The following is a 22,286-nucleotide window of genomic DNA, read 5'->3' on the forward strand; positions in this document are numbered from 1 at the left end:
GTTTGAATAGGTTGAAAAATTTGGAAATGGTGAAAGTTTGAAAAATGGCCAATTAATTTTGAGTGGGGAAAATGCAAAAAAAAAGGGAATCATGTGAAATCCGGGAATTTTTGTAGAACTGTTGGAGTAGAGCACACAATTCCTGAACAGGCTGAATATTTTGAAGTTACAACAGTTTGAATCAGATGAAAAATTTAGGAATTTGGGATTTTTTAAGAATGTCCCATTGATTTCAATGGGAATTTCAGAAAAAAATTGGTAATTTCGGGAAAAGCGGGAATCTTTTTTTGAAAATGGTGAAAACAAACTTTAAAAAACTTGAATGGTCTATATGAGTTGAAATTGTTGGTGTTGAAATTTTTCAAATTGGTCGAGAAATGTTGAAGTAGTAACATGTTGAATTGAGAAATGGTATTTCGAAATTCCTGGAATTTTGTGAAAATCGGGAATTCTTCCCAAAATTCCTGGAGTATTGGGAAAACCGGGAATTTTTCTAGTTCAAAAAACAACCTTGTTTTTTGTCCTGATTAAGAGAAATTTTTTGACAGTAGAATGGTTGAAATGCGTTGAAAAATGTGGAAGGAAAAAAAGGGTGGAAATAGGGCTTTGGAAAAGCAAGAACTCTGAAAAATCCTGGAATTTTTTGGACTTTGGAAAAATGATAGTTTGAATTTCCCGAATGGTGGAATGTGTTGAAGGTGGAATGGTTTGAATAGGTTGAAAAATTTGAAAATGGTGAACGTTTGAAAAATGGCCAATTAATTTTGAATGAGGAAAATGCAAAAAAAAAGGGAATTATGTGAAATCCGGGAATTTTGGTAGAATTGTTGAAGTAGAGCACACAATTCCAGAACAGGCTGAATATTTTGAAGTTACAACAGTTTGAATCAGATTAAAAATTTAGGAATTTGGGATTTTTGAAAAATGTCCCATTGATTTCAATGGGGATTTCAGAAAAAATTTGGTAATTTCGGGAAAAGCGGGAATCTTTTTTTGAAAATGGTAAAAAAAAAACTTTAAAAAACTTGAATGGTCTATATGAGTTGAAATTGTTGGTGTTGAAATTTTTCAAATTGGTCGAGAAATGTTGAAGTAGTAACATGTTGAATTGAAAAATGGTATTTCGAAATTCCTGGAATTTTGTGAAAATCGGGAATTTTTCCCAAAATTCCTGGAGTATTGGGAAAACCGGGAATTTTTGTAGTTCAAAAAACAACCTTGTTTTTTGTCCTGATTAAGAGACATTTTTTGACAGTAGAATGGTTGAAATGCATTGAAAAATGTGGAAAGAAAAAAAGGGTGGAAATAGGGCTTTGGAAAAGCAGGAACTCTGAAAAATCCTGGAATTTTTTGGAATTTGGAAAAATTATAGTTTGAATTTCCCGAATGGTGGAATGTGTTGAAGGTGCAATGGTTTGAATAGGTTGAACAATTTGGAAATGGTGAAAGTTTGAAAAATGGCCAATTAATTTTGAGTGGGGAAAATGCAAAAAAAGAGGGAATTATGTGAAATCCGGGAATTTTTGTAGAACTGTTGGAGTAGAGCACACAATTCCTGAACAGGCTGAATATTTTGAAGTTACAACAGTTTGAATCAGATGAAAAATTTAGGAATTTGGGATTTTTGAAGAATGTCCCATTGATTTCAATGGGAATTTCAGAAAAAAATTGGTAATTTCGGGAAAAGCGGGAATCTTTTTTTGAAAATGGTGAAAACAAACTTTAAAAAACTTGAATGGTCTATATGAGTTGAAATTGTTGGTGTTTAAATTTTTCAAATTGGTCGACAAATGTTGAAGTAGTAACATGTTGAATTGAGAAATGGTATTTCGAAATTCCTGGAATTTTGTGAAAATCTGGAATTTTTCCCAAAATTCCTGGAATATTGGGAAAACCGGGAATTTTTTGTAGTTCAAAAAACAACGTTGTTTTTTGTCCTGATTAAGAGATTTTTTTTTGACAGTAGAATGGTTGAAATGCGTTGAAAAATGTGGAAGGAAAAAAAGGGTGGAAATAAGGCTTTGGAAAAGCAGGAACTCTGAAAAATCCTGGAATTTTTTGGAATTTGGAAAAATTATAGTTTGAATTTCCCGAATGGTGGAATATGTTGAAGGTAGAATGGTTTGAATAGGTTGAAAAATTTGGAAATGGTGAAAGTTTGAAAAATGGCCAATTAATTTTTAATGGGGAAAATGCAAAAAAAAAAAGGGAATTATGTGAAATCCGGGAATTTTTGTAGAATTGTTGAAGTAGAGCACACAATTCCTGAACAGGCGGAATATTTTGAAGTTACAACAGTTTGAATCAGATGAAAAATTTAGGAATTTGGGATTTTTGAAGAATGTCCCATTGATTTCAATGGGAATTTCAGAAAAAAATTGGTAATTTCGGGAAAAGCGGGAATCTTTTTTTGAAAATGGTAAAAAAAAAACTAAAAAAAACTTGAATGGTCTATATGAGTTGGAATTGTTGGTGTTGAAATTTTTCAAATTGGTTGAGAAATGTTGAAGTAATAACATGTTGGATTGAGAAATGGTATTTCGAAATTCCTGGAATTTTGTGAAAATCGGGAATTTTTCCCCAAATTCCTAGAATATTGGGAAAACCGGGATTTTTTCTAGTTTTAAAAAAAACTTGTTTTTTGTCCTGATTAAGAGGAATTTTTTGACGGTTGAAATGCATTGAAAAATGTGGAAGGAGTAGTCGCCAGGAAAAAAAAAGGGTGGAAATAGGGCTTTGGAAAAGCAGGAACTCAGAAAAATCCTGGAATTTTCTGGACTTTGGAAAAATGATCATTTGAATTTCCCGAATGGTGGAATGTGTTGAAGGTAGAATGGTTTGAATAGGTTGAAAAATTTGAAAATGGTGAAAGTTTAAAACATGGCCAATTCATTTTTAATGGGAAAAATGTCCAGGAAAACCTGGAATTCTGGGAAATCTTGAAATTTTTGGAATTTGTCAAGGGAAAGCCCGCGATTCCCGAATAGGCTGAACAGTTTGAAGTTGGAACGCATCTGGCAACCTCAGTCATGGAGAGTGGGAAGGGGACTACAGAATGTTGACCGTGATTGCAGTACCATTTCTGGCCACATAACTACATATGGCACCTTTAAATGCACAATATCAGCTTGCATGAAAATGTTCAATGACTGTTAAATTATCTCACGTAGTAATTTGTGCATTAAGTCTTTGGGTTTTGGGGGGAGTATGGTTGCAAAGCTGAAACTTAAAGGAACTGACGGAATGTTACCCCCAGGAGTTGAGCCTGCGGCTTAATTTGACTCAATGTGGGGAACCTTGTTGAGTCTGTATTTCTGCCTTGGGACTACGGATGAAAATGATCCTGTATTTCATCCACTGGCTCATTAACACTATGTACAGAAGTATATGATAATTCATTTATGTGCAGCGCACAGAATAAATAAATGAACACTTTTCTCATTCCTCAACTGACTCAAACCATTCTAACGTCAAAATGCTCAGCTGGCATGTACACATTCCACATTTTCTATATTCCGCATTCCGAAGCGTCTTACTCTACTTCCATTATGTCACATTTTACAAGACACAAATTCGGATCGAAATGGAAAAAAAATGTCACAAGGTCCACATTCCTGTGGCAGACATGTCACATTAATTGATTCAAAGCATTCCAAAATTCTCAATATTTTATATATTTCAACATACACTATATTGCCAAAAGTATTTGGCCACCTGCCTTGACTCACATATGAACTTAAAGTGCCATCCCATTCCTAACTCATAGGCTTCAATATGATGTGGGTTTACCTTTTGCAGCTATTACAGCTTCAACTCTTCTGGGAAGGCTGTCCACAAGGTTGTGGAGTGTCTTTATAGGAAGTTTTTGACCATTCTTCCAAAAGCGCATTGGTGAGGTCACACACTCTCAGTCTCCGTTCTAATTCATCCTAAAGGTGTTCTATCGGGTTCATGTCAGGACTCTGTGCAGGCCAGTCAAGTTCATCCACACCAGACTCTGTCATCCACGTCTTTATGGACCTTGCTTTGTGCACAGTCATGTTGGAAGAGGAAAGGGCCCTGCTCCAAACTGTTCCCACAAGGTTGGGAGCATGGAATTGTCCAAAATATTTTGGTATCCTGGAGCATTCAAAGTTCCTTTCACTGGAACTAAGGGGCCAAGCCCAACTTCTGAAAAACAACCCCGCACCATAATTCCTCCTCCACCAAATTTCACACAACGCAGTCTGAAATAATACCTGGGATTTATATAATACCTGGGATTTATATAGCGCTTTTCTAAGTACCCAAAGTCGCTTTACATGTAGAACCCATCATTTATTCATACGTGGTGGTGGTAAGCTACTTTTTTAGCCACAGCTGCACTGGGGTAGACTGACGGAAGCGTGGCTGCAATTTTGCGCCAACGGCCCCTCCGACCACCACCTATCATTCATCATTCAATTCACCGGTGTGAGTGACACCGGGGGCAAAGGGTGTAGTGTCCCGCCCAAGGACACAACGGCAGCGATTTTTGGATGGTAAGAGGCGGGGAGCGAACCTGCAACCCTCAGGTTTCTGGCACGGTTGCTCTACCCACTACGCCATGCCGCCCCAATGAAATGTAGCGTTCTCCTGGCAACCTCCAAACCCAGACTGGTCCATCAGATTGCCAGATGGAAAAGCGTGATTCATCACTCCGGAGAAGGCGTCTCCACTGCTCTAGAGTCCAGTGGCGACGTGCTTTACACCACCGCATCCCACGCTTTGCATCGGACTTGGTGATGTATGGCTTAGATGCAGCTGCTCGGCCATGGAAACCCATTCCACGAAGCTCTCTGCGTACTGTACGTGGGCTAATTTGAAAGTCACATGAAGTTTGGAGCTCTGTAGCAACTGACTGTGCGGAAAGTCTTTGCACTATGCGCTTCAGCATCCGCTGACCCCTCTCTGTCAGTTTACCTGGCCTACCACTTGGCGGCTGAGTTGCTGTTGTTCCCAAACTCTTCCATTTTCTTATGATAAAGCCGACAGTTGACTTTGGAATATTTAGGAGCGACTGGATTTATTGCACAGGTGGCATCCTATGACAGTTCCATGCTGGAAATCACTGAAAGCGGCCCATTCTTTCACAAATGTTTGTAGAAACAGTCTCCATGACTAACTGCTTGATTTTATACACCTGTGGCCGGGCAAAGTGATTAGCACACCTGATTCTCATCATTTGGATGGGTGGCCAAATACTTTTGGCAATATAGTGTATATATTTAAGCATTTCATCATCAGTTGTTTGGCATTCACAGGCAATTTCAGGAATTGAATCCTCTAGTTAATATTTTAAGGTCTAGTTGATGTTTATTTCTGCCTGTCAACATCAGACATACACAATGATGCTCAGAGACAGTTTTGGCAAGTTGGATGTCTAAGTGTGATTGATGCAAAGGCGCTGGTTGAAGTTAAACCAAAAATGATCAGACCAACACTTGAAGCATGTGGTGGACATGTTTCTTACAACTGAAAATTGCACATTGGCCCTAAAAATTGGACGAATAAAAAAAAAAAATGAATTAAGGGTATTGAATGGCATCAAATACAACGTTTGAGGTAAAACTTATTTTGTTTGGCCATTTTTACTTAGAAGCGAATATTTTTTTGTATTACCCTAGGGCAGGGGTTGGCAACCCAAAACATTGAGAGAGCCATATTGGACCAAGAATACAAAAAACAAATCTGTCTGGACCCTCAAAAAAATGAAAAGCCGTATATAAGTGTTATAATGAAAGCAACACATGATGTAAGTGGCTATATTAGCCTACTATCAAAATGACATTAAAAGTCTTTTATAAGTGTTATAATGAAGGCAGCACATGATGTAAGTGTCTATATTAGCTATATTAGCCTACTATCAAAATGACTTTAAAAGTCTTATATAAGTGTTATAATGAAGACAACACATGGTATAAGTGTCTATATTAGCTATATTGGCCTACTATCAAAATGACATTAAAAGTCTTATATAAGTGTTATAATGAAGTCAACACATGATGTAAGTGTCTATATTAGCTGTATTAGCCTACTATCAAAATGGCTTTAAAAGTCTTATATAAGTGTTATAATGAAGGCAACACATGATGTAAGTGTCTATATTAGCTAGATTAGCCTACTATCAAAATGACATTAAAAGTCTTTTATAAGTGTTATAATGAAGGCAGCACATGATGTAAGTGTCTATATTAGCTATATTAGCCTACTATCAAAATGACTTTAAAAGTCTTATATAAGTGTTATAATGAAGACAACACATGGTATAAGTGTCTATATTAGCTATATTGGCCTACTATCAAAATGACATTAAAAGTCTTATATAAGTGTTATAATGAAGTCAACACATGATGTAAGTGTCTATATTAGCTGTATTAGCCTACTATCAAAATGGCTTTAAAAGTCTTATATAAGTGTTATAATGAAGGCAACACATGATGTAAGTGTCTATATTAGCTAGATTAGCCTACTATCAAAATGACTTTAAAAGTCTTACATAAGTGTTATAATGAAGTCAACACATGATGTAAGTGTCTATATTAGCTATATTAGCCTACTATCAAAATTACTTTAAAAGTCTTATATAAGTGTTATAATGAAGTCAACACATGATGTAAGTGTCTATATTAGCTAGATTAGCCTACTATCAAAATGACTTTAAAAGTCTTACATAAGTGTTATAATGAAGTCAACACATGATGTAAGTGTCTATATTAGCTATATTAGCCTACTATCAAAATGACTTTAAAAGTCTTATATATGTGTTATAATGAAGGCAACACATGATGTAAGTGTCTATATTAGCTGTATTGGCCTACTATCAAAATGACTTTAAAAGTCTTATATAAGTGTTGTAATGAAGTCAACACATGATGTAAGTGTCTATATTACCTGTATTAGCCTACTATCAAAATGACTTTAAAAGTCTTATATAAGTGTTATAATGAAGGCAACACATGATGTAAGTGTCAATATTTGCTGTATTAGCCTACTATCAAAATGACTTTAAAAGTCTTACATAAGTGTTAATGAAGTCAACACATGATGTAAGTGTCTATATTAGCTATATTAGCCTACGATCAAAATGACTTTAAAAGTCTTATATAAGTGTTATAATGAAGGCAACACATGATGTAAGTGTCTATATTAGCTATATTAGCCTACTATCAAAATGACTTTAAAAGTCTTATATAAGTGTTATAATGAAGTCAACACATGATGTAAGTGTCTATATTAGCTATATTAGCCTACTATCAAAATGACTGTAAAAGTCTTATTTAAGTGTTATAATGAAGTCAACACATGATGTAAGTGTTTATATTAGCCTACTATCAAAATGACTTTAAAAGTCTTATATAAGTGTTATAATGAAGACAACACATGATGTAAGTGTCTATATTAGCTGTATTGGCCTACTATCAAAATGACTTTAAAAGTCTTACATAAGTGTTATAATGAAGTCAACACATGATGTAAGTGTCTATATTAGCTATATCAGCCTACTATCAAAATGACTTTAAAAGTCTTATATAAGTGTTATAATGAAGTCAACACATGATGTAAGTGTCTATATTAGCCTACTATCAAAATGACTTTAAAAGTCTTATATAAGTGTTATAATGAAGTCAACATATGGTGTGTGTGTTTATATTAGCCTACTATCAAAATGACTTTAAAAGTCTTATATAAGTGTTATAATGAAGGCAACACATGATGTAAGTGTCTATATTAGCTGTATTAGCCTACTATCAAAATGACTTTAAAAGTCTTATATAAGTGGTATAATGAAGTCAACACATGATGTAAGTGTCTAATTAGCTATATTAGCCTACTATCAAAATGATTTTAAAAGTCTTACATAAGTGTTATAATGAAGTCAACACATGATGTAAGTGTCTATATTAGCTATATTAGCCTACTATCAAAATGATTTCAAAAGTCTTATATAAGTGTTAAAATGAAGGCAACACATGATGTAAGTGTCTATATTAGCTATATTAGCCTACTATCAAAATGATTTCAAAAGTCTTATATAAGTGTTAAAATGAAGTCAACACATGATGTAAGTGTCTATATTAGCCTACTATCAAAATGACTTTAAAAGTCTTATATAAGTGTTATAATGAAGTCAACATATGGTGTGTGTGTTTATATTAGCCTACTATCAAAATGACTTTAAAAGTCTTATATAAGTGTTATAATGAAGGCAACACATGATGTAAGTGTCTATATTAGCTGTATTAGCCTACTATCAAAATGACTTTAAAAGTCTTATATAAGTGGTATAATGAAGTCAACACATGATGTAAGTGTCTAATTAGCTATATTAGCCTACTATCAAAATGATTTTAAAAGTCTTACATAAGTGTTATAATGAAGTCAACACATGATGTAAGTGTCTATATTAGCTATATTAGCCTACTATCAAAATGATTTCAAAAGTCTTATATAAGTGTTAAAATGAAGGCAACACATGATGTAAGTGTCTATATTAACTATATTAGCCTACTATCAAAATGACTATGTGTCGCAGGCTGACACAAATCTTTGTTGACAGAAATGTTGACATTTAATATTTATTCTACACATTTTTACAACATTAGAAACCATTAGTAAATCTGAGGATACTCCGAGGGTGAGATAACTCCTGGAAATGACCAAAGGTATAGATGTGTGTGTCCAAGTTAAAGGAAACATCAGGCTGTCTTCTTCTAATGGATTTTATACAATCTTTGGCAAGCTGGGTAACGTTTGCTGTGGTCTGGAACAACATGGCACACAAACAACTATCAGAAATGCAGCCAATATTACATACAGATAATGTGTCATGAGACATGCAAATATAAATTATATACAAAGAAGATACAATTAAAGGATATTAAATGAGCTCAAATATACCTACAAACGAGGCATAATGATGTAATATGTACATGCAGCTAATAATAATGCTAGCACTGATTAGCTTGCAGTCATGCACTGACCAAATATGCCTGATTAGCACTCCAACAAGTCAATAACATCAACAAGGCGCCCCTTTGTGCATCCATGCACAGTATAAAACGTTTGGTGGACAAAAGGAGACATAGAAGGAGTGGAAGATTTTACATGTAAACAAACTGTTGCGTCACAGTCCACACTATGGTGAGTTCAAGAACCGCCGACATTAGTAGGACAAATCGATGTTCACCAAATACTCCTCATCAGTGAAGCATACACACAAACATATTAAACAGTGGGCTTTCTAACAATTGGGAAGGTTTGTGTCCTGTTTGTCCTCAAACAAAAAACATACTAAAACAAAACAATAATTTCCCCCCCATCTTTTTCCATTTTCAATCCTTTTTAAAAAAAAAAAAATGCTCCATGGAGCCACTAGGGCGGAGCTAAAGAGCCAAATGCTAAGTTAAGTTAAAGTACCAATGATTGTCACACACACACTAGGTGTGGTGAAGTTTGTCCTCTGCATTCGACCCATCCCCTTGTTCAAACCCTGGGAGGTGAGGTGAGCAGCGGTGGCCGCGCCCGGGAATCATTTTTGGTGATTTAACCCCCAATTCCAACCCTTGATGCTGAGTGCCAAGCAGGGAGGTAATGGCTCCCATTTTTATAGTCTTTGGTATGACTCTGGTATGACTTTGGTTTGAACTCACGACCTACCGATCTCAGGGTGGACACACTCATCATCATCATCATCATCGGCGGTCACTCGAAGCGAGTATGACGATCCTCCTGGTAGGGGGGTATCCCTTTATGGAGGATGCCTGTGCGTGACTTAGTTTAACGTGGGGGAGACTGGTGCACAGACTGTCCCCACACGATCCTTGACAGAATCGGGTCAGGGTCCAGTGGCATGGAGTCCAAGACGACTGGGGACCCTTTTCTGCTGCAGCCTTCTTCTGCCGTTGAGGTCTTCACCGTATCCCTGGCTAGGGGGAAGTCAGGTACTAGGCCTTTGCCAAGGGTCACCTGGGGTAAGAGTAGTAAAGGGGTTAACCTCCTAGTGCCCCAAGACCCCATAGAGGAGCCTCCACTGCCGGATGCACTTTAACCTTATGCCCAGGATATTCTAACGGACATTCTAACCAGTAGGCTACTGAGTAGGTCACAGAGCAGGGGTTTCAAACTCAAATACAGAGTGGGCCAGAATTTAAAACTGAACAAAGCCGCGGGCCCAGGTTGAACAAATTAACCTTTTAATAGGGACCCAAACAAGTTGTGCATTGAATATTGAACAAGCAATGCTTATATAACTTTATAGTGACATGCAAAATCCAGTTTCAAATAATAATAATAATAATTAAAAAATATCAATGGCATATCAAATACAATTTAAATAAAAACTGAATGCCTCTTTTCTATTTGCAGCCTTCTGAGGTAAATATCAACATTAACTTTTTCCACAGGCTAATAAATTTGAAAATCAAATAATGAATATCCCAACCGTTCAGGACTTTAAACTGCTCAGTTTGCACTTCACTGATCTAATCTGATGTGCCCAAGCCAGATACCTGCAATATTTTCTTGGATGCTAGTTCATTAATGTCGGGGCTCAGGCTTTGAGCTGAGGCAACCTTCATTATCGAACTAAAGTGTTCATCGGTCATTATACCTCGTATTCCACAGTCTCGGGGGCGTGCCTTACAGGTACTGCTTTTAACGTCCTCTACGAGCTGACGTCACGTCCGCTTTTCATCCATTCATTTTTAATTTTCCTGAGGGAACTCTCCTGAAGGAATCAATAAAATACTATCTATCTATCTATCTATCTATCTATCTATCTATCATCCCTTCTAACAACGTGCCGGCCCAGTCACAAGATATGTGCGGCTTCTGTACGCACACACACGTGAATGCCATGCATACTTGATCAACAGCGATACAGTTTACACTGAGAGTGGCCGTATAAACAACTTTAACACTGTTAAAAATGTGCGCCACACTGTGACTCCACACCAAACAAGAATGACAAACACATTTCGGGAAAACATCCGCACAGTAACACAACATAAACACAACAGAACAAATACCCAGAACCCCTTGCAGCACTAACTCTTCCGGGACGCTACAATATACCCCCCCACCCCATCCTACCCACACACACACACACACACATACACACACCTTGTAGCGTCCCGGAAGAGTTAGTGCTGCAAAGGATTCTGGGTATTTGTTCTGTTGTGTTTATGTTGTGTTACGGTGCGGATGTTCTCCCGAAATGTGTTTTTCATTCGTGTTTGGTGTGGATTCACAGTGTCGCGCATATTTCTAACAATGTTAAAGGTTTTTATACTGGCAACCTCAGTGTGACCTGTATGGCTGAAGATCAAGTATGCGTCGCATTCACTTCTGTGTGAGTGCCAGAGCTGCACATATTATGTGACTGAGCCAGCACTCGTTGGACAGGACGAAAAGGGGACGTAACAATTCTCGGCAGGGGCACTGAAATTTGGGAGTCTCCCGGGATGTTTGGCAAGTATAAGAATTAGCGGTGTACCGCGGCACCGCCGCCGTATATAATCGGCGGGCCAGCTCTAGTGTTAATTTGATATCACCTCACGGGCCGAGTGAAATTACACGGGCCAGAGTTTGACACCCATGGTCTAGAGCAGAGGTCGGCAACCTTTTACCAGTCAAAGAGCCATTTTGACCAGTTTCACAAATTAAAGATAACAATGGGAGCCACAAAAATTTTTAGAAATTTAAAACGAAATAACACTGCATAAAAAGTATTTTTTTTGCTTTGAGCTATGTATAATAAACCAGGGGCCTCAGACACGCTGCCCATACCTTACTATGGAATTGAATGCTGGTGCGGCATGCGGTTTTTATATGAATGGCGCTTGTCAGCGTCATGCGTGCCGTGATGGTACAGCATATAGCACCCTCTACTACCAGCGTGCATGATCGACCACACGTTGTATGGGGCTTCCGCTTCCTCACGTATGTGACAGCAAGGCATACTTGGTCAACAACCACACAGGTTACACTGACGGTGGCGGTATAAAAAAATAAAACTTTAACACTCTTACTAATAATGCGCCACACTGTGAACCCACACCAAAGAAGAATGACAAACACATTTCGGGAGAACATCTGCACCGTAACACAACATAAACACAACAGGACAAATACCCAGAATCCCATGCAGCCCTACGCTACAAGGTGTGTGTATGTGTGTGTGTGTGTGTGTGTGTGTGTGGGTGGGATGGGGTGGGGGGGTATATTGTAGCGTCCCGGAAGAGTTAGTGCTGCAAGGGGTTCTGGGTATTTGTTCTGTTGTGTTTATGTTGTGTTACTGTGCGGATGTTCTCCCAAAATGTGTGTGTCATTCTTGTTTGGTGTGGATTCAGTGTGGCGCACATTTTTAACAGTGTTAAAGTTGTTTATACGGCCACTCTCAGTGTAAACTGTATCGCTGTTGATCAAGTATGCATTGCATTCACGTGTGTGTGCGTACAGAAGCCGCATATATCTTGTGACTGGGCCGGCACGTTGTTAGAAGGGATGATAGATGGATAGATAGATAGTATTTTATTGATTCCTTCAGGAAAATTAAAAATGAATGGATGAAAAGCGGACGTGACGTCAGCTCGTAGAGGACGTTAAAAGCAGTGCCTGTAAGGCATGTCCCCAAGACTGTGGAATACGAGATATAATGACTGATGAACAGAGGGGGGGGGGGGGTGTTGTTGTGTGAGGGAGCAGGGTTGGGTGGGGCCGGGGTTTGGTGGTAGCAGGGGTGTATAATGTAGCCCGGAAGAGTCAGGGCTGCATGGGATACTGGGTATTTGTTCTGTTGTGTTTATGTTGTGTTAAGGTGCAGATGTTCTCCCGAAATGTGTTTGTCATTCTTGTTTGGTTTTGGTTCAAAGTGTGGCGCATTATTAGTAAGAGTGTTAAAGTTGTTTTACATGGTCACCGTCAGTGTAACCTGTGTGGCTGTTGACCAAGTATGCCTTGCTGTCACGTACTTGTGCAAGCAGAAGACGCATACCGCATAACAAGGGGTTGGGCTGGCACGCTGTTAAAACAGATTGTAGGGGGCGCCAAATGCTGTACCATCATGGCACGCCCTCATTATAACTGTAAGGGTGAAAATCGGAGAATATTAATCCCGGGAGTTTCCTGCGAGAGGCATTGACATCCGGAAGTCTCCCGGGAAAATCGGGAGGGTCGGTGAGTAAGCTTCCGAGCCGCATCAGAGTGATCAAAGAGCCGCATGCGGCTCCGGAGCCGCCGGTTGCCGACCCCTGGTCTAGAGAGACGCGGGTTGCAAACCACACCTGTTGCACACACCTGAAAATGAGGTTGTGCTACCTGACGTCGCATAATTTTAAGATCAAACTCTTAAAAGTTAAAAAGTCGCCCTTGAGCTTTAAGGGCGACTGAGGTATGCATGACTAATCAGAGTCCATTTATGTCTGCATGTTACTTTACAGTCAAAAATGCCGCATTTCCCAGGTGGAGGCTGCTAAAGGAGGCACGGGGGAACCCTGCCTCCTTCCTGTTACATCAAAGCACTTCCATAAACACCACTTTTACTTTGACAAGTTCACAAAAAGGCTGAATACCACCCGTCAAATCATCATCCTGTTTGTTTGTTTACGAAGTGTTTCGTACGTCAGACGAGTACATCAGACTAGTCTATGACATTCCGTTTTGTACACATCACATTCTGCACAAAATAAGGCGCACATTGCTTTTAGTGTGCATGGATGCAAGAGAATATATATTTGGGATTTAATAACGAAGGGAAATCTTCACAGGCCCGGGTGGGAGAATCACATCTCAGCCTGTGTGTCCGCCGCATGACCCCTGCTGCTTTATTGTCGTCAGGTGCGCTCGACTTGACAGCCTCTTCACGTAAAGAGAGAACCGATCCACGGGGCTCCCGATTGAATCTCCAGTTGCATCCAGCGGAATTGTGTTCGCCGAGAAGGTGAGGGCTGCAGGCGATGCGGACACGGCGCGAAGCTGCAGGGATTCTGCCTCTGAAAAGTTGTGCAGCATTGACTTTTAATGTGGCTGCGGGCGTTTTTGGGGCAACCCAAATTTGGTGCTTTTTGAAGTCTAGTCTGGATGTGGAGCCGCTTCAGTCTCTGCCAAATGCTGCAGGAGCTCAGCCGGGCTTGTAGCGGTCAAGGATACAACCAGGACAGTACTTTAAAGTAAAAGCATTTAAGTCCCATCTTAAAACTCATTTGTATACTCTAGCCTTTAAAAAGACCCCCTTTTAGACCAGTTGATCTGCCGTTTCTTTTCTACTAAGGAGAGGGGGGGGGGCAGATTTGGTGACCACAGATGAGTCGCTAGCTGTCCAAAGTCAGGACCCAGTGTGGACCACGCATCTGTGCATCAGTTGGGGACGTCTCTGCACTGCTGACCTGTCTCCACTCAAGATGATCTCCTGCTGGCCCCACTATGGACTAGACTCTCACATTATGCTAGATCCACTATGGACTGGACTCTGACATTATTATGTTAGATCAACTATGGACTGGACTCTCACTATTATGTTAGATCCACTATGGACTAGACTCTCACAATATTATGTTAGATCTACTATGGACTGGACTAACACTATTATGTTAGATCCACTATGGACTGGACTCTCACATTATGCTAAACCCACTATGGACTGGACTCTCACATTATGCTAGATCCACTATGGACTGGACTCTGACATTATTATGTTAGATCCACTATGGACTGGACTCTCACTATTATGTTAGATCCACTATGGACTAGACTCTCACAATATTATGTTAGATCCATTATGGACTAGACTCTCACAATATTATGTCAGATCTACTATGGACTGGACTAACACTCTTATGTTAGATCCACTATGGACTGGTTTCTCACACTATTATGTTAGATCCACTATGGACTGCACTCTCACATTATGCTAAACCCACTATGGACTGGACTCTCACAATATTATGTCAGATCTACTATGTACTGGACTAACACTATTATGTTAGATCCACTATGGACTGGTTTCTCACAATATTATGTTGGATCAACTATGGACTGGACTCTCACATTATTATGTTAGATCCACTATGGACTAGACTCTCACAATAATATGTTAGATCCACTATGGACTGGACTCTCACTATTATGTTAGATCCACTATGGACTGGACTCTCACACTATTAAGTTAGATCCACTATGGACTGGACTCTCACTATTATGTTAGATCCACTATGGACTGGACTCTCACACTATTATGTTAGATCCACTATGGACTGGACTCTTACACTATTATGTTAGATCCACTATGGACCGGACTCTCAAACTATTATGTTAGATCCACTATGGACTGGACTCTCACACTATTATGTTAGATCCACTATGGACTGGACTCTCACTATTATGTTAGATCCACTATGGACTGGACTGTCACACTATTATGTTAGATCCACTATGGACTGGACTCTCACACTATTATGTTAGATCCACTATGGACTGGACTCTCACACTATTATGTTAGATCCACTATGGACTGGACTCTCACTATTATGTTAGATCCACTATGGATTGGACTCTCACACTATTATGTTAGATCCACTATGGACTGGACTCTCATTATTATGTTAGATCCACTATGGACTGGACTCTCACACTATTATGTTAGATCCACTATGGACTGGACTCTCACACTATTATATTAGATCCACTATGGACTGGACTCTCACACTATTATGCTAGATCCACTATTGACTGGACTCTCACAATATTATGCTAGATCCACTATGAACTGGACTCTCACACTCTTATGTTAGATCCACTATGGACTGGACTCTCACACTATTATGTTAGATCCACTATGGACTGGACTCTCACACTGTTATGTTAGATCCTCTATGGACTGGACTCTCACACTATTATTTTAGCTCCACTATGGACTGGACTCTCACACTATTACGTTGGATCCACTATGGACTGGACTCTCACACTATTACGTTAGATCCACTATGGACTGGACTCTCACTATTATGTTGGATCCACTATGGACTCGACTCTCACAGTATTATGTTAGATCCACTATGGACTGGAGTCTCATTATTATGTTAGATCCACTATGGACTGGACTCTCACACTATTTTGTTAGATCAACTATGGACTGGACGCTCACAATATTATGTTAGATCCACTATGGACTGGACTCTCACACTATTATGCTAGATCCTCTATGAACTGGACCCTCACACTATTATGTTAGATCCACTATGGACTGGACTCTCACACTATTATGTTAGATCCACTATGGACTGGACTCACACTATTATGTTAGATCCACTATGGACTGGACTCTCACACTATTATGTTAGATCCACTATTGACTGGACTCTCACACTATTATGTTAGATCCACTATGGACTGGACTCTCACTATTATGTTAGATCCACTATGGACTGGACTCTCACACTATTATGTTAGATCCACTATGGACTGGACTCTCATTATTATGTTAGATCCACCATGGACTGGGCTCTCACACTATTATGTTAGATCCACTATGGACTGGACTCTCACACAATTATGTTAGATCCACTATGGACTGGACTCTCACACTATTATGTTAGATCCACTATGGACTGGACTCTCACACTATTATGTTAGATCCACTATGGACTGGACTCTCACTATTATGTTAGATCAACTATGGACTGGACTCTCACATTATTATGTTAGATCCACTATGGACTAAACTCTCACAAAATTATGTTTGATCCATTATGGACTAGACTCTCACAATATTATGTCAGATCTACTATGGACTGGACTCACACTATTATGTTAGATCCACTATGAACTGGATTCTCACACTATTATGTTAGATCCACTATGGACTGGACTCTCACACTATTATGTTAGATCCACTATGGACTGGACTCTCACATTATGCTAAATCCACTATGGACTGGACTCTCACAATATTATGTTAGATCAACTACGGACTGGACTCTCACATTATTATGTTAGATCCACTATGGACTGGACTCTCATTATTATGTTAGATCCACTATGGACTGGGCTCTCACACTATTATGTTAGATCCACTATGGACTGGACTCTCACACTATTATGTTAGATTCACTATGGACTGGACTCTCTCACTTTTATGTTAGATCCACTATGGACTGGACTCTCACAATTATGTTAGATCCACTATGGACTGGACTCTCACAATATTATGTTAGATCCACTATGGACTAGACTCTCACAATATTATGTCAGATCTACAATGGACTGTACTCACACTATTATGTTAGATCCACTATGGACTGGATTCTCACACTATTATGTTAGATCCACTATGGACTGAACTCTCACACTATTATGTTAGATCCACTATGGACTGGACTCCCACTATTATGTTAGATCCACTATGGACTGGACTCTCACGCTATTATGTTAGATCCACTATGGACTGGACTCTCACTATTATGTTAGATCCACTATGGACTGGATTCTCACACTATTATGTTAGATCCACTATGGACTGAACTCTCACACTATTATGTTAGATCCACTATGGACTGGACTCCCACTATTATGTTAGATCCACTATGGACTGGACTCTCACGCTATTATGTTAGATCCACTATGGACTGGACTCTCACACAATTACGTTAAATCCACTATGGACAGGACTCTCACACTCTTATGCTAGATCCACTATGAACTGGACTCTCACAATATTATGCTAGATCCACTATGGACTGGACTCTCACACTATTATGCTAGATCCACTATGAACTGGACCCTCAAAATATTATGTTAGATCCACTATGGACTGGACTCTCACACTATTATGTTAGATCCACTATGGACTGGACTCTCACACTATTATGTTAGATCCACTATGGACTGGACTCTCACACTATTATGTTAGATCCACTATGGACTGGACTCTCACACTATTATGTTAGATCCACTATGGACTGGACTCTCACACTATTATGTTAGATCCACTATGGACTGAACTCTCACACAATTATGTTAGACCCACTATGGACTGGACTCTCACACTATTATGTTAGATCCACTATGGACTGGACTCTCACTATTATGTTAGATCCACTATGGACTGGACTCTCACACTATTATGTTAGATCCACTATGGACTGGACTCTCACACTATTATGTTAGATCCACTATGGACTGGACTCTCACTATTATGTTAGATCCACTATGGAGTGGACTCTCACTATTATGTTAGATCCACTATGGACTGGACTCTCACACTATTATGTTAGATCCACTATGGATCTAAGAAAATAACCCTTTTTGTACACTGTTGATGTGATTCAATGCTCGGTAGTGCGTAAATGTGTTCCTGTATAGTATTTCTCCAGCAATGGTCATGTGGTGACATCAAGGATGGTATTTTGAGAGGTAATCATTGAAGTCGGACATCACTGAAGGCCTAGGTGGGAAACGCCACTGATAAAGATGAACTTTAAGACGCTGCACCACTGCCCTACTTTAGCATCTCCTTTGAGTTTTGCTCAATTTTGAGATTTTAAAAGACCCCGCTGCCAGGTATAATGGTCCGTCCGCGGCGTAATATGTGGCAATAAAGCCTTCCCTACCCTCCGCACAAGGCGAGGAGGCGTTTCGGAGGGATGGAGCCAACATTATTTTTTATTATTGAAAACCGCAACTCAATACTGCCCCCATGGGAAATAAAGGAGAATTGGCTTCGAACGTTATTGTTTGCACCCCGATGTGGATGAAGATGACGGCCCGGGAGTGTGGAGGTGGGACGCAAAGTGGGTCAGAGAACAAAACCAACCCGAGGGGTTCACTTGCAAATGTGGCTCATCTCTAATCTATTTGGCTCCATTAGATGATAATCAAACTGGCTTTCTGAACAATATTAAAGTTGCTAGCATATGTACACTATATTGTCAAAAGTATTTGCCTTGACTCACATATGAACTTGAAGTGCCATCCCATTCCTAACCCATAGGGTTCAATATGATGTGGGTCCACCTTTTTGCAGCTATTACAGCGTCAACTCTTCCGGGAAGGCTGTCCACAAGGTTGCGGAGTGTGTTTATAGGAATTTTCCGACCATTCTTCCAAAAGCGCATTGGTGAGGTCACACACTGATGTTGGTGGAGAAGGCCTGGCTCTAATTAATCCCAAAGGTGTTCTATCGGGTTCAGGTCAGGACTCTGTGCAGGCCAGTCAAGTTCATCCACACCAGACTCTGTCATTCATGTCTTTATAGACCTTGCTTTGTGCACTGGGAGCATGGAATTGTCCAAAAAAAAATGATTTTGTATCCTGGAGCATTCAAAGTTTATTTCACTGGAACTAAGGGGCCAGGCCCAACTCCTGAAAAACAACCCCACACCATAATTCCTCCTCCACCAAATTTCACACTCGGCACAATGCAGTCCGAAATGTACCTGGCAACCTCCAAACCCAGGCTCGTCCATCAGATTTTCAGGTGGAAAAGCGTGATTCATCACTCCAGAGAAGTGAAGTGAAGTGAAGTGAATTACATTTATATAGCGCTTTACATTGTGAAACCCAATATCTAAGTTACATTTAAACCAGTGTGGGTGGCACTGGGAGCAGGTGGGTAAAGTGTCTTGCCCAAGGACACAACGGCAGTGACTAGGATGGCGGAAGCGGGGATCGAACCTGCAACCCTCAAGTTGCTGGCACGGCCGCTCTACCGACCGAGCTATACCGCCCCCTAGTCGTCTCCACTGCTCTAGAGTCCAGTGGCGACGTGCTTTACACCACTGCATCCCACGCTTTGCATTGGACTTGGTGATGTACGGCTTAGATGCAGCTGCCCGGCCATGGGAACCCATTCTATGAAGCTCTCTGCGTACTGTACGTGGGCTAAATTGGAAGGTCACATTGAGTTTGGCGCTCTGTAGCAACTGACCGTTGACCCCTCTCGGTCAGTTTACGTGGCCTACCACTTTGTGGCTGAGTTGCTGTTGTTCCCAAACTCTTCCGTTTTCTTATAATAAAGCCGACGGTTGACTTTGGAATATTTAGGAGCGGGGGAATTTCACGACTATGACAGTTCCACGCTGGAAATCACTGAGAGCGGCCCATTCTTTCACAAATGTTTGTAGAAACAGTCTCCATGGCTAAGTGCTTGATTTTATACACCTGTGATTAGGTGATTAGTGTCATGACTTGGTCTTGGGTGTTAGCTTTTCCGGGATGCAACGGAAAGTTGGCTCGGGCGAGACGGGAATGTAAGTACATTTTTATTTAACACTATAACTGCAAAACAAGGAAGTAAACAAAAGGCGCGCACAATGGCGGAGAATAAACTATGAAAAAACAAAAAGACTATAAACATGGAACAAAAACTTACTTTGGCATGGGACATGAAGCAGGATCGTAGAGGATGAGGAGTGTACAGAAGCATAAATGTGGAGATGTCGTCAGAACGACAAACTGAAAAGAATGAACTTAAATACTATGGACATGATTAGTGAAAGCAGGTGCATGAATCAAAACGTGAAACAGGTGCGTGACGTGACAGGTGAAAACTAATGGTTGCTATGGTGACAAAACAAAAGTGCACAAAAAGTCCAAAAACCAAAACGAACATGACCAAAACAAAAACATGATCACACAGACATGACAATTAGACACAAGTGATTAGGACCTCCTAATCACTTGGCCTCTGTGGAGGTCTCGCTCCTCCGGGTTCCTTGGACCACCAATGACGGACATGACAGCTGTGTTCATCTTTGCGAACAATGATTTATTTTGCAATAAATGTTCTTTGGGTCCTTTTCCAGTCATTTTCTGTCCGTCTCGCTCTCACTCTCGTTCGTCCTCCGGTTCCACCATCAACAACAACCCCCCTCTCCTTCCCGACTGCTGCCTTTAACAGAGCGACAGGTGATCACACAAACACTCACAGCTGTGTCATTTACGCACCTGTCGCTGATCTCGAAGCCGGTCCTGGCACACCCCCGCTTCGCTGCAGGCCCGCAGGCCACGCCCCCCACACCCCACAGCCTCCTAATCACTTGGCCCAGCCACAGGTGTAAAAAGAATGGGCCGCTCTCAGGAAGTCGGTGATGTTGTTTCAAAAAAGCTGGCACAAGTGGCAAAAAAGACTGAGAAAGTTGAGGAATGCCCATCAAAACACTTATTCGGAACATCCCACAGGTGAACAGGCTGATTGGGAACAGGTGGGTGCCATGAAGGAATTTAGGGATTTCACCATCTACGGTCCGTAATATCATCAAAAGGTTCAGAGAATCTGGAGAAATCCCTGCACGTAAGCGGCACGGCCACAAACCAACAGTGAATGCCCGTGACCTTCAAACCCCTGCATCAAAAACCGACATCAGTGTGTAAAGGATATCACCACGTGGGCTCAGGAACACTTCAGAAAACCACTGTCAGTACCTACAGTCCGTCGCTACATCTGTAAGTGCAAGTTAAAACTCTACTACACTGCAAAAATTGAAATCTAAGTAAGATTAAATATCCCAAATAAGGGTGATATTTGCTTATTTTCTGTCTGATAAGATCATTCTTCTCACTAAGCAGATTTTATGTTAGAGTGTTTTACTTGTTTTAAGTGTTTTGGTCCTAAATGATCTCAGTAAGATATTACAGCTTGTTGCTGAGATGTTATGACCTATATTGAGTAAAACATGCTTGAAACTAGAATATCAAGTGTTGCAAAGCTGTGTCATCAACACTCACAAGTATAAAACTACTTTTTTTAAGTAATCATTTCTTATTTCAAGCATGAAAAAAACCAAAAATCATGACTTTGACACAATTGTGTCTCATAATTAAAACGGATGACAGCCAAATGGACTTTGCTGTTTTATTTTCAATGAAACAATAGAAAACAGGTACTCATATAGTAGTACAGTTGGCACAGTACAGTAAACTGACAGTTAAGATTTAAACATTTAACATTTCTAACAATTTTGAACAGAAATAGTTCATGCACTTCCAGATGAATTCTTCAAAATTACAATTAAAAACATTTTGGCCGGGGTTCCGGCCTGTATATATGCGCACTAATTGACTGAAAGAGCACGCACTTGGCACGATGATGTCATGTTATCCATGGAAAAATGCATTTTTAGACAATATGATTTGCCTGAGCGGCTAGGAGACCCCGAGAGTAACAAGCGCTTGCCTTGTTGAATTTCCATTAAGGACAATAAATTAGTTTTTAGTATAAGTAAATGTAATGCCGAGCGCATATCACTATGTCAAGATAATGGCACTAGCAT

Source organism: Nerophis lumbriciformis, linkage group LG22 (assembly GCF_033978685.3).
Source record: "Nerophis lumbriciformis linkage group LG22, RoL_Nlum_v2.1, whole genome shotgun sequence".
NCBI lineage: Eukaryota > Metazoa > Chordata > Actinopteri > Syngnathiformes > Syngnathidae > Nerophis > Nerophis lumbriciformis.